This window comes from Peromyscus leucopus, chromosome 14 (genome assembly GCF_004664715.2).
Source record: "Peromyscus leucopus breed LL Stock chromosome 14, UCI_PerLeu_2.1, whole genome shotgun sequence".
NCBI lineage: Eukaryota > Metazoa > Chordata > Mammalia > Rodentia > Cricetidae > Peromyscus > Peromyscus leucopus.
In genome coordinates, this window is record NC_051075.1 from 31,981,950 (window position 1) to 31,998,242 (window position 16,293).

Sequence of the window (16,293 nt, forward strand, 5' to 3'; positions counted from 1 at the left end):
ATTTTTGGAATTTTCTTATATTTGGAAGTCAGCCCTCTGTAAGATGTGGGATTGGTAAAGATTTTTTCCCATACTGTAGGCCTCAGACTGGATTTTGTCTTATTTACTGTGTCCTTTGCCTTACAGAAGCTTCTCAGTTTCAGGAGGTCCCATTTATTAATTGTTTCTCTCAGTGTCTGTGCTACTGGTGTTATATTTAGGATGTGGTCTCCTGTGCCAATGCATTCAAGGCTGCTCTCTACTTTCTTTTCTATCAGGTTCAATGTAACTGGATTTACATTAAGGTCTTTAATCCACTTGGACTTGAGTTTTGTGCATGGTGAAAAATATGGATCTAGTTGCAATCTTCTACATGTTGACATCCAGTTAGGCCAGCACCATTTGTTAAAGATTCTTTCTTTTTTCCATTGTACAGTTTGGTTTCTTTGTCAAAAATCAGGTTTTCATAGGTGGTCAGATTAATGTCCGGGAATTCAAGTCAATTCCATTGTTTCACATGTCAGTTTTTACACCAATACCAAGCTGTTTTTATTACTATAACTCTATAGTAGAGCTTGAGGTCAGGGTGGTGATGCCTCCAGAAGTTCATTTATTATACAGGATTGTTTTTAGCTATCCTGTGTTTTTGTTTTTCCATATAAAGTTGAGTATTGTTCTTTCCAGGTCTGTGAAGAATTGTGTTGGTATTTTGATGGGGATTGCATTGAATCTGTATTGCTTTTGGTAAGATTGCCATTTTTACTATGTTAATCCTACCTATCCATGAGCATGGGAGATCTTTCCATTTTCTGATATTTTCTTCAATTTCTTTCTTCAGAGTCTTAAAGTTTTTGTCATACAGGTCTTTCACTTGCTTAGTTAGAGTTACCCCAAGGTATTTTATATTATTTGTGGCTATTGTAAAGGGTGATGTTTCTCTAATTTCTTTCTCAGCCAGTTTATCATTTGTATATAGGAAAGCTACTGATTTTTTTTTAGTTAATCTTGTTTCCTGCCACATTACTGAAGGTGTTTATCAGCTGTAGGAGTTCCCTGGCAGGATTTTTGGGTTCACTTATGTATACAATCATATTGTCTGCAAACAGCAAATTTTGACTTCTTTTCCAATTTGTATTAAATAAGCTTTTACTCTTTGTATTTTTCTCAAAGAACCAACTCTTTGTTTCATTGATTTTTTTGTATTGTTCTCTTCATTTCTATTGTATTCATTTCAGCCCCCAGTTTGATTATTTTCTATAGTCTATTCAACTAGGGTGTGCATGCTTTTTTTCTGTTCTAGAGCTTTCAGGTGTATGGTTAAGTTGCTAGCATGAGATCTCTCCAATTTTTTTATGTAGGCTCTTAGTGTTTTGAACTTTCCTTAGTACCTCTTTTATTTTATCCCCTAAGTTTGGGTACATTGTGCATTCACTTTCATTGAAATCTAGGACATCTTTACTTTCTTTCTGTATTTCCATCTTGACTCAGTAGTGATTCAGCAGAGAGCTGTTCAGTTTCCATGAATTTTAGGCTTCCTGTTGTTTCTGTGGTTACTAAAATCCATCTTCAATCCATGGTGGTGTGACAGGGAGACAGCAGCAGGTGTTCTGCTACAGAGCTGGGATGAGACTGTGAGGAGGGGATCTGGAGTAGAAAGGGAAGTGAAGATTTGCATTCAACCTACCTGCTACAGGAGCAGCCTTTGGGTTAGCAGAGGGTACCTACTGGGGTTTCAGGCTTAGTTAAATCACTGCATTGGAGGAGGAAGGCTATGGAGGAGATCTGTGAGGTCCCCAGGAGATGGGGGCAGGGAAGGTTGAATCAGGTGTTCTGTTGCAGAGCTGGGGAGGATACTGGGATTTGAAGGAGAAGAGGAAGGGTGAAGGTCTTGGTTAGCAACCTGCCTGTGTCCCTTGTCAACTCACATGGTGTGTCCCTAGGAAATGTAAATAAACATTTAACTATTTTCAAGACTAGATATCAAATATCAGTACTATCACCCTGTCAGTAATATAAGGTATTTGTCTTATCACTGGCTAGTGGTCACTACTGTCTGTTTTACCTGTAATTGCTTGGTTAGAAACGCACAGTTTTATAGTATAACAGGTCTAGATGTCAGAAGTTCAGTTGTTGCCAGCATGGGAGCTGTGATATACATTATCAGTAAATTGATATGTGCTGTTTGAGCTCACTTAGTAGCTGAATCTCTTAGCAAGGTGACACACACCACTATTCAGACCCAAATATGTTTGTCTCTAAGTGTCTTGTCTGCAAGTGTCCTCCAAGGCCTCCTCTCTGGGTGTGAGCCAGGTCCCCTAATTCTGTGACAGGGAGAGATGAAAACAACCAAAGAGCTCCAGAGTAAAAGCATCATGCCTTTAAAAATAGCTGAATGGGAAGCTATTTCCAACAAGTGTTACTAGTGTTTATCTCATGAAATAAAAGTACCTAAAACCCAAAAGAGAAGCTGAAAGTACAGGCATGAAAAACTCATCCAAGCATCCCTGCATAAGTCCCAGGTTTCAAACAGCTAACTCATGCAACAAGTCCAGGACCTGGTACCACTACCTAGATGACTCCCAAACAGATCAAGCCAATCGACTTTCTCACCTACCTATTCAGAGGGCCTGATCCAGTTGGGGGGCCCTCAGCCTTTGGTTCATAGTTCATGTGTTTCCATTCATTTGGTTATTTGTCCCTGTGCTTTATCCAACCTTGGTTTCAACAATTCTCACTCATATAGACCCTCTTCTTTCTCACTAATTAGACTCCTAGTGCTCCACCAGGGGCCTAGCCGTGGATCTCTGCATCCAGATTCCTCAGTCCTTGGATGGGGTTTCTGGCACAACTATTAGGGTGTTTGGCCATCCCATCACCAGAGTATGTCAGTCCCGGCTGTCTCTCAACCATTGCCAGCAGTCTTTTGTGGGGGTATCTTTGTGGATTTCTGTGGGCCTCTTTAGCTCTTTGTTTCTTCCTTTTCTCATGTGGTCTTCATTTACCATGGTCTCTTATTCCTTGTTCTCCCTCTCTTTTCTTTATCCAGCTAGGATCTCCTGCTCTCTTTCCCTTGACCCTCGCCCTTCATTGCTCCCACTCATGTCCAGGCTGTTCATGTAGATCTCATCCATTTCTCCGTGTCTTTCTTGGGGTCCTGTTTTCCAGGTAGCCTCACTGGTGATGTGAGTAGCAGTCCAGTCATCCTTGTTCCACATCTAGCATCTTCCTATGAGTGAGTACATACCATATTTGTCTTTCGGAGTCTGGTTTACCTCACTCAGGATGATTTTTTCTAGATCCATCCATTTGCCTGCAAACCGTATGATGTCATTGTTTTTCTCTGCTGAGTAGTATTCCATTGTGTATATGTGCCACAATTTATTTATCCATTCTTCAGTTGAGGGGCATCTAGGTTGTTTCCAGGTTTTGGCTATTACAAACAATGCTGATATGAACATAGCTGAGCAAGTGCTCTTGTGGTATGATTGAACATTTCTTGGGTATATGCCCAAGGACGCTTGGCTCAATCTGGGAGGAGGGGATTGGACCTGCCTGGACTGAGTCTATCAGGTCGATTCCAGTCCTCGGGGGAGACCTTGATCTGGAGGAGGTGGGAATGGGGGTGGGCTGGGGGGAAAGGGAGGGGGGCAAGAAGGGAGAGAACAAGGGAATCTGTGGCTATTATGTAGAACTGAATAGTATTGTAAAATAAAAAAAATGTTTGTCTGTAAATCTAAAAAAAAGAAAGAAAAAATAAAAGAAAATCAAATTCCCCCCCCCCCAAAAAAAACTCATCCAAGGAGAAAAGGCTAGTCAGGAACTCCCATAGGCTGCCTCAATGGACTTCCTCACTCATTTTCTGCTGGATATTTTAAGCACCCAATGTGATGTTTTATTATCTTTCTGTCATTTTATCTACCTATCTATCTATAATCTATTCTATCACATATGTTATATTTATGTATAGTATAATATAATATATAACATGCAATAATATATATGAATACACACACACACACATATATATATATATATATATATATATATATATATATATATCACTTGCTAGTTATTCTTTTGTTTTGATGGGCTACATACTTGATAAACTCATTCAGAACACAAAACACTGCTATTATTAGTCAATCTCTCAATCACATATGACAGAAGCCAACTTTGTATCAACATTTGCTGAACTGTACTTGTAGATTCTAAATTCCCAGGCCAAATAAGATTCTATATTTTACTCTCTAATGAAAGGTAATGGTTTCCAAACAACTTTTAAAGATCATGGTGATGAAACATTAAATAAAAGAAGTCTTTTTTCTCATTAAGCTTATGTACTATTAAGAGAAAGGCAAATGGAAAACAGATAATCAATCATACCCGTATATATTTATGTTATATTATGTGTACATTTACTGAGAAGGTAAGAATATGAAGGACAGGCTAGGAGTGTATATGAGGTTTCATATTTCAGACCCATGGAAAGCCCCTTTGAGGAGATGATACTTGTGTGTGCCAAGTAATTATGGAAGAAAAGAGAGTTCCAAAGAAAATACACTTCATCAGAGGAGAAGCTATGAAGCAGCCAGTGTGGCTGGAAAAGACAGACAAATGGAAGAAATGGAGTTTAATGGTAAGAAAGGCCCACTATGAGGTAAAATGTATTCCCTACCTTTTAATATCAAATATGCATGTCCAGTTACTTAAACCTTTGGTATTTCCAAAAGTCTCAATCTTTTCTTAGATTGTATAATACTCTATGGAGTCTGCATCTGCAGTAGTTCTAAGGTGGTCTATACCTTTGCACAGTTCATACATTACATAGACTACTTTGAAAATCAGTGCTGTAAATATGAGCTGTTCAGTGATCTACTTATTAGCCCCAGGTAGCCAGTATCACGGAGGGACTAACATTAACATTTATTCTACTTAAATATTTTAGTACTTCAAAGTTCAGTTATTAACATATCTGGAATAGTTTTACAAATGTAATTGCATTTGTTCAGCCATGATTTTTTGAAATTTATCTGTGCAGCAACCATTTCTACAAAAATTTTGTATCCAGGTTGAGATTTGCTTATAGAATACTGCAAATTTCAAAGATTTAGCATTAAAAATGGTAAAAATATTTCAGGATCATCGCCTAGGGGTAGCCCCACAGAGAGGATTGGATCATCTCATATCAAGCATTAATCAATAAAATGCCCCCAAAGACTTGCTTACAGGTAATCTGATTGAGTCACTTCTTTCATTGAGGTCCCCTGTCCTTGAATTCCTCCAGTTTGTGTCAAGCTGACAAAAACAAAAATCTGACCTGTACATTGCCTTTAGTTGTTTTTGTCAGAGATGCTGTCACTGCAGAATGAAAAATAACTGATATGATGACGTGCCTGGCATTATATTTCAATTAGACAAGCAACAGTGTGTTAGATTAGGAGCTCACCAGTCTTTTAATGCTCACATTTGGCTTTCCTGAATCAAAATTAAGACTGGGGGGGGGTTAGGAAATATCAGAATTGATGTCTATTTTCCTGAGGCAATTGAATAATAATGCATCAAGCATCAACTTTATTTAAAGATTTAAAAATCCAATTATACTGTGAAGTAACTTCTGACCAAAATGAACAAAAATCCAAACCAAAAGAAAACAAACAAAAAAAAAACCCTAAAATTTATTGCTGTTTCCTGTTGTGGGATAATGCTTTTGTACACTGTAAAAATTTGTCACTCAGATTGGTTTAATAAAATGCTGATTGGCCAGTAGCCAGGCAGGAAGTATAGATGGGGTGACCAGACTAGGAGAATTCCACACTGAGAAAAAGTACCAAGCCACATGGCTAAACATAGATAAGAATTATGGGTTAATTTAAGTGTAAGAGCCAGTTAGTAGTAAACCTGAGCTACTGGCCAAGCAGTTTTAATTAATGTTAATCCTCTGAGTCAATTATTTGGAAAGCAGCTGCTGGGTATTTGGGAACAGGCAGGTGGGGGAGAAATTTCCACCTAAAGTTTCCCAACTCTCATCCTCCAGTAAACAATATCACTGGGTTATCATTGGCTTACTAAAAACAAAGTTCTAGCTAGATTACAACTCCACAGCTTTTGACATGTAGCATTCCTTACCATGCTCACCTAGGACTACATGCCAGCTAGGTCTTTTGTCAGTTTCACTCTAAGTGTTTCCAGAATCCCACTTATTACATTCCACTTACATGACAAAACCATACGCATAGCTATGAGCAACTCAATGACTCTTATTAAAGCAAGTTGTCCAGGTGGGTACTTCATTGATTTTTGCAAAAACACCATTCTAACAGTAAAAACATTTGGGTAGATGAGTAACAGGCCTTCTTTAATGAAATAAGGAGGTTCACAACACAGTAAAGCTACCCACTGAAGAGCCAAGTTCTATTTGGTTCATTGTCCCTATTAATTTTACATTGTGATGACACAAAATATCTTACCTGCATAGCAGACTGTTTCAGTTGCTACAAATCAAAAACCAAATACAAATCATTTCTTAGGCTGGAATAATTACTTTCAGACTTATAACCACACAAAAATGAAGAGGAAACTTGTTTAAGAAAGTGCTTCCAATTTTTGTTTTTCCTTATGATAACTTTCGTCATGTGTTAACTGTATTAATTAGGTCAAACTCATGATTAACTGGTCCCACTTAACTGTTTCACTTACAAAAATGATGAGTCAGTAAGGCCCTGCTTCATATATGTAATTTCCTTTGAAAACATGCACTTCATTATTAATGCATTATTAATGAAAAACAATTATTTTTCAGTTGTTGAACCAAAGAGAGAAAATCAGTTCCTGAAACAATAACTCTTTCTGGGGTTGAAGATGATGATTTGAATTCCTTGGGCATTTGGTGATCACACGCTGTATCTTTGTGGGAACTGGGCAAGGAAAAGCTATGAAGCCGTGTAGGCCCCACTGTTTAGAAAATAACCCAGAACATGTGTTGACTTTTGGTATGTAAGCACATGATCTTCACACATCAAACATTTTCTTAATATTTGAAGCCCTGGATTCTCTACGACTGCTTGTGCCAGTCAGCGTGGTTATAAATAAGTACACCTGGAGCAATGACAGTTACTGTTTCTTTGAAAGCTGCAGGAAGAACAATTCATAGACCAATTCCAGCAGTGAGACTATGTATGCAACACCTCAGATGTTCCGCAAGGTCTTTTTTCCTACTCATTATGCAGTGATAATTGAGAGTCAGTGCTTTTGTTCATCACTCCTGATTCTATATGTAGTCTTCAGCATTAACTGTTTGTCAAATGAATTCTTTACAGCTCTCCACATAGAGACGAAGGAAATCACACTTTTGCAGAAGCAGTTGACTGAAATTAAAACAAATCAGAAAAAAAACACCTCTCCTAAGCGAAATGATTGCTAACTCCATAAAATATTTATTTTAAGAACTGTATTTTTTCCTTCCTGATCAGCTGTGCTCAGAATTTGAACTAATAGTACTTTTAAGGCTAACATTTGGATCAACTTAAGAAGTCTCTCCTTGAGTAAATGGGTCAGGTAGTGAAATCACTTGGAAAACATGTCAGATCTCAAGATACTTGGAAGAACTTTTAGAAGATTTTCTCAGTGGTAAATCATTGTGGTCTCTAAATGGAATAAATGCTGTGGTAGATGCTTTTAAACTTGAAAAGAAGTACTCTGAAATGGATTCTAAGTGGATCCAATGTAGAAAAGGGAATATAAACACTAAAGAAAATATAAGTGAACATTCAACTACTCTCAAGGTGAGTGGTGACATTCTAAATAGAAAACAGAAATGAGACTACTTAAAAGACAAAAATACCATGCTTTGAAATTACAATTGCCAAAATTCCATATGGAAAAAGAAAGCTTAAATCAAATAAAAGGTGGTAAAAAAGCATTTGAACATATATAGCAAAAGCTAACCCACTACACATGTCATTTCAAATCCTCTCAAATCGATACAGTGACAAAAGAAAACATCCTCAAACAAAGAAGACCAGCAGCATTAAGTGAAAATCCTCAGAAGAAATAAATTGCTCCAAAGTAGTTTAAATTATTTGATTTTATTCCTAATTGCATACACTTGCATTATATGAGATACTTACATGTTTTCTGCCACTGTGATGAATAGTTTTAAGTTTAATATTTTATCCAACCTTGGTTTCAATAATTCTCAATCATATAAACCCTCCTCTTTCTCGCTAATTAGACACCCAGCACTCCACCTGGGACCTAGCCGTGGATCTCTGCATCCAGATTCCTCAGTCCTTGGATGGGGTTTCTGGCACGACTATTAGGGTGTTTGGCCATCCCATCACCAGAGTAGGTCAGTTCCGGCTGTGTCTCAACCATTGCCAGCAGTCTATTGTGGGGGTATCTTTGTGGATTTCTGTGGGCCTCTCGAGCACTTTGTTTATTCCTTTTCTCATGTGGTCTTCATTTACCATGGTCCCCTATTCCCTGTTCTCCCTCTCTGTTCTTGATCCAGCTGGGGTCTCCCGCTCCCACAGGTTCTCTTTTCCTCGACCCTCGCCTTTCATTACTCCCACTCATGTCCAGGTTGTTCATGTTGATCTCAGCTATTTCTTCATCATTGGGCGGAGGTTGGATAAAGGTTGGATAAAGCACAGGGACAAATAGCCAAACAAATGGAAACACATGAACTATGAACCAAAGGCTGAGGGGCCCCCAACTGGATCAGGCCCTCTGAATAGGTGAGGCAGTTGATTGGCTTGATCTGTTTGGGAGGCATCTAGGCAGTGGTACCGGGTCCTGTACTCATTGCATGAGTTGGCTGTTTGTAACCTGGGGCTTATGCAGGGATGCTTGGCTCAGTCTGGGAGGAGGGGACTGGACCTGCCTGGACTGAGTCTACCAGGTTAATCTCAGTCCTCAGGGGAGGCTTTGCCCTGGAGGAAGTGGGAATGGGGGCTGAGCTGGGGAGAAGGGGAGGGGGGCACGATGGGGGAGAACAAGGGAACCCATGGCTGATATGTAGAACTGAATGGTATTGTAAAATAAAATAAAAGGAAAAATAAATAAAAAATTTAAAAAAGTTTAATATTTTAACACATATTCACCATCTTTTGATATTAGCGTTCAAAATTCAGATACATATCTGGAACTTTAATAGAGGCATTACTAGAACAGTCCTGTCTTGTGGAAGCCACAGGGGTCAGTATGGTTCTGAGTCTTCCCAGGTTCACTCAGGATACTGTCTGTTTTAAGGTTAAATTAGAAGTTCTGCTGTGTACCCTAACATAGTCTCAGGACCCAGGAGCTAAGGTAAGATCATCCTTAAGAAGCCTTGTGCTGCCCACCACAAACACCATATAAATTATGATTGACTTACAAGAGTATAATGGGATTTGGACAGAAATTAATGAAAGTAAACTGGATGAGAGACTTTGAATCTGAAGATCTCAAAACAACCTAAAGATAAAGCCTATGTTCAAGCATCTTCAGCAGTGGGTTCATTTAAAGACAGACAGTTTCTTCCACTCCAATTGTAGACCCAGTTACAGAGATCTGTAGTAGGACAGGCCCATAGGGTTGAGGAAATTGGCTCAAAGCAATTGCCTAGGCATGCACATTTTATACTTCCTCATGAGCCAACCTGGAGTCTGTCTGAAGGTCCAGCAACAGGAGCTGTCAGAGTTCCTGATCATGCCCAGTCAATGAAGGACAACCACACAATGCCACCAGACTGTGACACAGACTAGGTGCTGGGAGGAGATTATATAAGGCCTTCCCTGTTATTAGATAATGGAATTTGTTGTTTGCCTTCAACTGACTCCTGGCATCTGTGCTGTTGACACCACACCTTCTCACCCCCTCCTCCAAGGGAGCCATTAGAATCCAGCAACAGAGATCAATGCTACATATTTATTACTTGTTATTAGACAAAGGTTGTTTGTCTGCTTGCCAGAGAACTTCCACCCATTCTCTGACTGCATTTGCTGCATGTTCTTCAATTTCTCTAACTACTTGCTTTACACATAGGCATTCTAAACAGCTTGGACTGGCATTTTTAAACACATGATCTCTCCTTCAAATGAAGATAATTTATTCTTTCAACTATTCTGCATATATCACAATTTTGAAATATTTTTAAATTTTTAGTTGTTTTAGAATTTCATACATGCATATCATGTGTTTTGACCAAATCCTCCACCGGTTTCATCTCCCACCCTTCCCACTATTATTGTTTCTCAACTTCATGTCCACTCTACTTATTTGTTACTGATTCCACTTAGAGCTGCCTGTACATATATAAGTATAGGCTTATCTACAGGAGTAAAGGTAGCTTTTCAATTAACACATCCCTGAAGAAAACTTACTGCCTTTCCTACGCAGCCATCAGTTGCCGATAGCTTCTCAGCTAGGGGTGGAACTTCATGAGCCCCTCCACTGTCCATGCTGGTATTTTGGCTGGCTTAATCTGGTACAGGTCTTATGCATGCAGTCACAGCCTTTGTGAGTTCATGTACACAATGGCCTGCTGTGTCCAGAAAATGCTGTTTTGTTATAGATGTCCACCACTTCTGGCTCTAACAATATTCCCATTCCAAGTCCTGAGCTTTGGGAGCCTTGGGGAAAGGAGTGTGACATAGATGCCCCATTTAGAGCTGAGCACAGCACAGTCACTTATTATCTGTGTAATGAACAATTATGGTTTTCTGTTTTAATCACCATCTAATGCAAAAAAAGATGCTTCTATGATAAAGATTGAGATATGCACTAATTAATTTGTATAAAGACAATAACTTAAGGAATCTGCTTATTGCTATATTTATTTAGAATAATAATAATATTAGGTTATCTACTAAGGCCCAAGGTTTTGGACCAGTTAACAGTAGCAGGCATGAGCCATCTTATGAAGCAGACTTTAAATCCAATCACAAGGTGGTAGCATGCTCCTATGACACTATTCCACTATTGGACACATTTGGCCAGGCCAGTGTTACTATAGCACATAGGATTCACAGTTATTTAAGATTGTTGAATACTTTCATTCCCTGGTAGTACAATAGATTCTTCTGTAATAATGAAAAACAGTCAGTGGGCAGGAAGCTTCCAGGTCAGCACCAGCTTGATTTCTCTATGTCTTATGACCTGGGTAATAAATAATAAAGTATAAGAGAGATGGTTTATTTTTATATGGATAAGGAAAGGAAACAAAGCCAGCATTAGTTTTGAGTAAAGGATACACCATCTCTTTGATAGAATTCTTCTGACAATGTTTTTTTTACTTTCCTAAAATATATAGCAAAGCACAGGGAAAGTGATTTATACCATCCAGCCACTAAACTAAGCTTTCTCCCCAGACTATCCTGGATCTGAATTCAAGATTCCCCAGGAATTTTAGACAAAAACAAGGTGGGAGGAATAGGAGAGAGAGAGAGAGACAGACAGACAGACAGACAGACAGACAGAGTCAGAGAGTCAGAGAGAGGGGGGGTGCTATTTTAACAAGGTTTAATCCTATTAGAGTAGGGCCTCACCTGCATGGCATCACTTAATCTTCCTCAAGTCGCATGGGGACTAAGGCTCCCACATACACTTGGGAAAAACAAAACCCACACACAATTTAGTTCATACAAGGTATGAATATAGCAAGACAAGATAGGCCACAGCACAACATAAGAAACAGATGCATAATTAGAAAGATGGGCAGGCACAAGCCTGGGCAGACTCTTTAAAGTATAGCAAAAGTTTCAAAAGGTATCCCAGAAAGAACAAGAAAATAACAAAGGAAAACATGGTCAATAAATTTGTCACACAATGAAATGAGGCTACTTTAAGATAAACTATGAAAAAGGAACCATGTAATCATCCATGAATGCGTTCCCCAGACCTTAGTGACTTAATATGTTATGCTTTGGTTAGGCTGGAAATCTGGGTTTTACTTCCTGAGTTTTCTGGTCCACAGTCAAAGACCTCGAGTTGTCCAGTAACAGAGACCACATCACAGATGGACTGGAGAAGTGTCAACTTCCAAGCTCATTAATAAGCATTCTTACACGTGATGCTAGAGCTAAGCATTCTTCCTTCAGCTTGGCTCAGTCATGAATTCTCTTCATGTAGTGGTTTTTGTTTTTTGTTTGTTTTGGTTTTTGTTTGTTTTGGTTTTTGTTTTGTTTTGTTTTTCTGTTAGTTAATGATCCATCTGAACTAAAGTCCCCAATCCATCATTGGCTCTTGCTTTGTAGCATTGTTCATCACCAGGCAGATCTCTGTGAGTTCAAGGCCAGCCTGGTCTACAGAGCCAGATCCAGGACAGGCACCAAAACTACAGGGAGAAACCCTGTCTCGGGGGAAAAAAAAAAACCCACACCATAGCACTCCAAATTCTTTTACGTTTATCAGTACTTAGAAATCATTCTTTTGTATTGATTGCATTTGTTCTTTGACAATGTAATTCATGTATATAATGAATTCTGTTACACTCCTTCTCTTAATTTCCTCACACTTCCGGACTTTTTCTTCCTCCCTTCAGGTCCCTTTCTGCTGTGGTCCCGCTGCAGCTTGAATTCAGATCCTAAGACAGGGAAGGGCCATCTGCACGAAGAAGTGAACTGTCCGACCACCGGGTGAGTTTCACACAAGTGGTGGCCCCAAATAGCTCCAGCCTTCTTTATTTATACTTCAAAAATGAACGGCCAGGTGGTGGTGGCGCACGCCTTTAATCCCAGCCCTCAGGAGGCAGAGGCAAATGGATGTTGTGAGTTCGAGGCCAAAATGAGCATGTTTTTTTCCACACTAACAAACACAGTTTTTCCCCCACCCTCCAACATTAACCTCCAGCAAAAACAAATAGATCAAATATGTTTCTTCCCAATTTTTACATCAAAACATATTTAAACTAAAACAACATATCATTTTGTTAGCTTGGCCAAATATGGAGCCAGATATATCCTTTCTTTACAAGACTAAAAGATAGTAAACATAGGCACACATTTTCAAGAACAATAATATCATCTAAAGCTTAACAAAGCATATTTACAGAAATAGGGGGGATCTGCCTCTGATCCTGTCAGCACTGAATCAGAACAGTTACCAGGTTCTGGAGTGACAGATAGTATCCCCAGAGAAGAAACCTGAGAATTATCAGTTGCCAAATAATTTTAGAGGGAATTATTTGAAAAAAAAAATGGGGTTCCTAGGAAAGATCACATCTGCCCCATGCATGACTGATAACATGACACTAAAATTGCCAAGAGAATTATCAATATGACGAGAGAAAAGAGAGCATGCAGGCCGCACAGTCCCAGCAATAGTCCGCACTGTCCCAAAGTCCACTGGTCCTTGCGCAGTAAGACTCTCCCTGTGGGTTTTACCTCATCTGGGAAGTTGAAGAAGCACTCATATACTGGTCTGAAACTAGGCTGCACAGCTCCCCACACCTTTCCCAAGTTTGTGCCTTTCTCTGTGTGTGACCAACTAATTTTAACTAAGAGCATCTGTGTGGTTATTAGTTTGTAATTATCCACTGGAACCTGGTAGGCTCACCATTGGGTACCTAACTGAAAACAGTAGCTGTCCCTCTGCCAGAATCCATCAGTTGCAAATAGATCATCAATGAGGGGTAGAACCCCATAAGGCCCTCTTTGGTCTGTGATTCATGACTGACTATTGAAAGGCCTAGTCGTGTATAGGCCCAATAGAAGCAACTGAGGCTGCTGTGAGATCATGTTTACAATAACTACGCCATACCTTGAAGATAACATTTGGAGGCCTTTCTCCTTCTGGCTCTTGCATTCTTTCTGGGCCCATTTTTGTAATGTTCCTGTAGCCTCAGAGGCAGGAGGATCCATGTCCTTTTTAGTCCTCTTTAGTAGAATAGTCAACTGTCATATATTCTAAGCGTCCTGTGTAGCAACACATATCTGAATTCATCTCAGTTCATTCCAAGAAGCTTCTCTAATTAAGGCTGAGAGTTGCATTTGTCTTGCCTTTCCTCTTGGTTGTCCACCAGAACTAGATGATAATACCTTGTTGCTACACTACAGTTAACTTAAATGGAAGATACAGAGAAATCAAGATGGAAGGAAACTAAAAATTTTGCTGATGGCCAGCTTTCATAGTGCGGGGAGGTGCTACGTGGGCTGCTGGGGGAGACAAAAAGCAACAACGATCTTACCCATCAGTAAACTTTATGAACCACAATGCAAACCTCCCAGGAATGATGTACTCAGTGTTACAACAGTGACATGACACTTTTTGGGGTATGGTAGTCTGAATGAGAGATGTCCCCAGTAGATTTATGTTTTGAACAGTTGGTACCCAGTTGGTAGCATTGTTTGGGAGGTTATGGAACCTTTGGGAGGTAAAGCCTTGCTGGAGGAAGTTTGCCATTGGAGACAAGCTCTAGAGGACTTTTATTCAATTTTTTGAGAATTACATATTGAGTGTTGTATTTATATCATCCTCACCCCTCCCTCTCCCCTCTCCAATTTTTCCTATGCCCTCCAAACTCCCTCTCAAATTAATGACCTCTTCAATAATTATCATTATTGCATCCATAAAACATACACACACACACACACACACACACACACACACACACACACACACACAACCTGCTGAGTCCATTCAGCATTGCTTACACATGGGTTTAGGGTTGACCACTTTGGATGCAATAACCTGTCAGGGAAAGCAACCCTGGAGAAAACTGATTATCCCACTCTAAAAAGCTATTGAATGTCTGTGGCTCCTCATGGAAGGGTGGGAGTTGTGAGATTTTCTCTATCCATATTGCCACATCCAATGCTGTTATCATTATACAGATTTTCTTGGAAATGATAGTGTTGAGGTTTCATGGGTATAGAGTTCCAGACATGTCTAGAAACCACTGACGAGCTGCAGGTAACCTCTTAACTCCTCTCAGATCCACTGTCATCTCCCCCCAATCCCTCAAACTTTGTCTTCTTTTTCTTTCTTATAAATAAAGGAGATCCAACTTGTGCTGTCCATACACTACTCACTATGGGACCATCTGCTGAGCATAACTGACCTCCTAGAGGCCATTCCTAAAGAAAACAGACTATCCCTCCCACAGAAGAAATCAACTATAGTTCCTCAGGGGTGGGGGCTCATGAAACCCCCAACTCTATGCTGCAGTGATCATTGGCTTTATCTTGTAAAGGAATTGTGCAGACAACCACAGCTGCTATAGTTCATGCGGGTAGCACTCCTGTCGTGTCCAGAAGACCACATTTTGCCGCTGTCCTTCCCTACTTCTTGCCATCACAGTCATTTTGTCCCCTCTTCTGAGGTTGTCCCTGATTCTTTAATGGGAATGATAGAGAAGCCCTATTTGTGACTGAGTACTTCACAGAAACTTAGTCACTGCACTTTGACCAGTTGTGAGTTTGGGCATTAATGATTGCCCACTTCACAGTGTGGAGGAATCAAGCTGAGCACAAGAAAGCAAGCAAGTAAACATCAATGCATTTATTTCTCTCTGCTTCTGACTGGGGAGTTTGGAAGTGCAGGGTTATTAATGTATCTCTTACTTTCTAAGAGACTGGAACTTTTGCTGGCCCTCACAGCCAGAGTTAATAATACGACTTGAAGTCACATAACAGGTAAGACTAGTATTCCACAGTATCCTAGAACTGTTTGTTTAACCGGATCTTAAGAGAACAATGTAATAATCAACCTTAGTTGCATTGGATTTCCCATATAACCAACTTTTATAACCTAAACTAATACATAGCTGCAATTTTAAATTATGTTCTCTTCCATGCCCCTGACCCAGATGGCACATGTGTATCATTTGCTGAAAGCAGCAAATCTAGACATTGAAAGCAATCTTCTAATTTAAATATCCAACATAAATGTCAAATACAACATCTACGAGTATTGGTTGATAAACAACTTTTGTAATACTGCTTGTTATCTAGTCATTTGAGTCAGTTGGGGTCAGTCTCATTAAATTCCTTTTGAAAACTATGTTAAAGATTTCTGTAAAGTATCCCTCATCCTTTCCTATATGATGCCTTCTGTGATGTTCAATGAAGAGAGAAAGCCCTTTGCTAAGGATAGACACACACAGGCATATAGGGACAGAAACAGACTCGGGGATAAATTCACAAGACAACCTTCAGGCATATACAGATTCTCACTCATTCAAGAGGCAGAATGAGGACAGAAGACATAGGGAACATGAAGTAGAGAATTCAAATCGGGATTTGTTCTTGGTTAAATGACTCCACAGGGTGATGCCTTTCTTTCTCCCCTTAATGCATTGTTAGTGATTCTGAGTTAATCACTAATGTGTTTATTGCA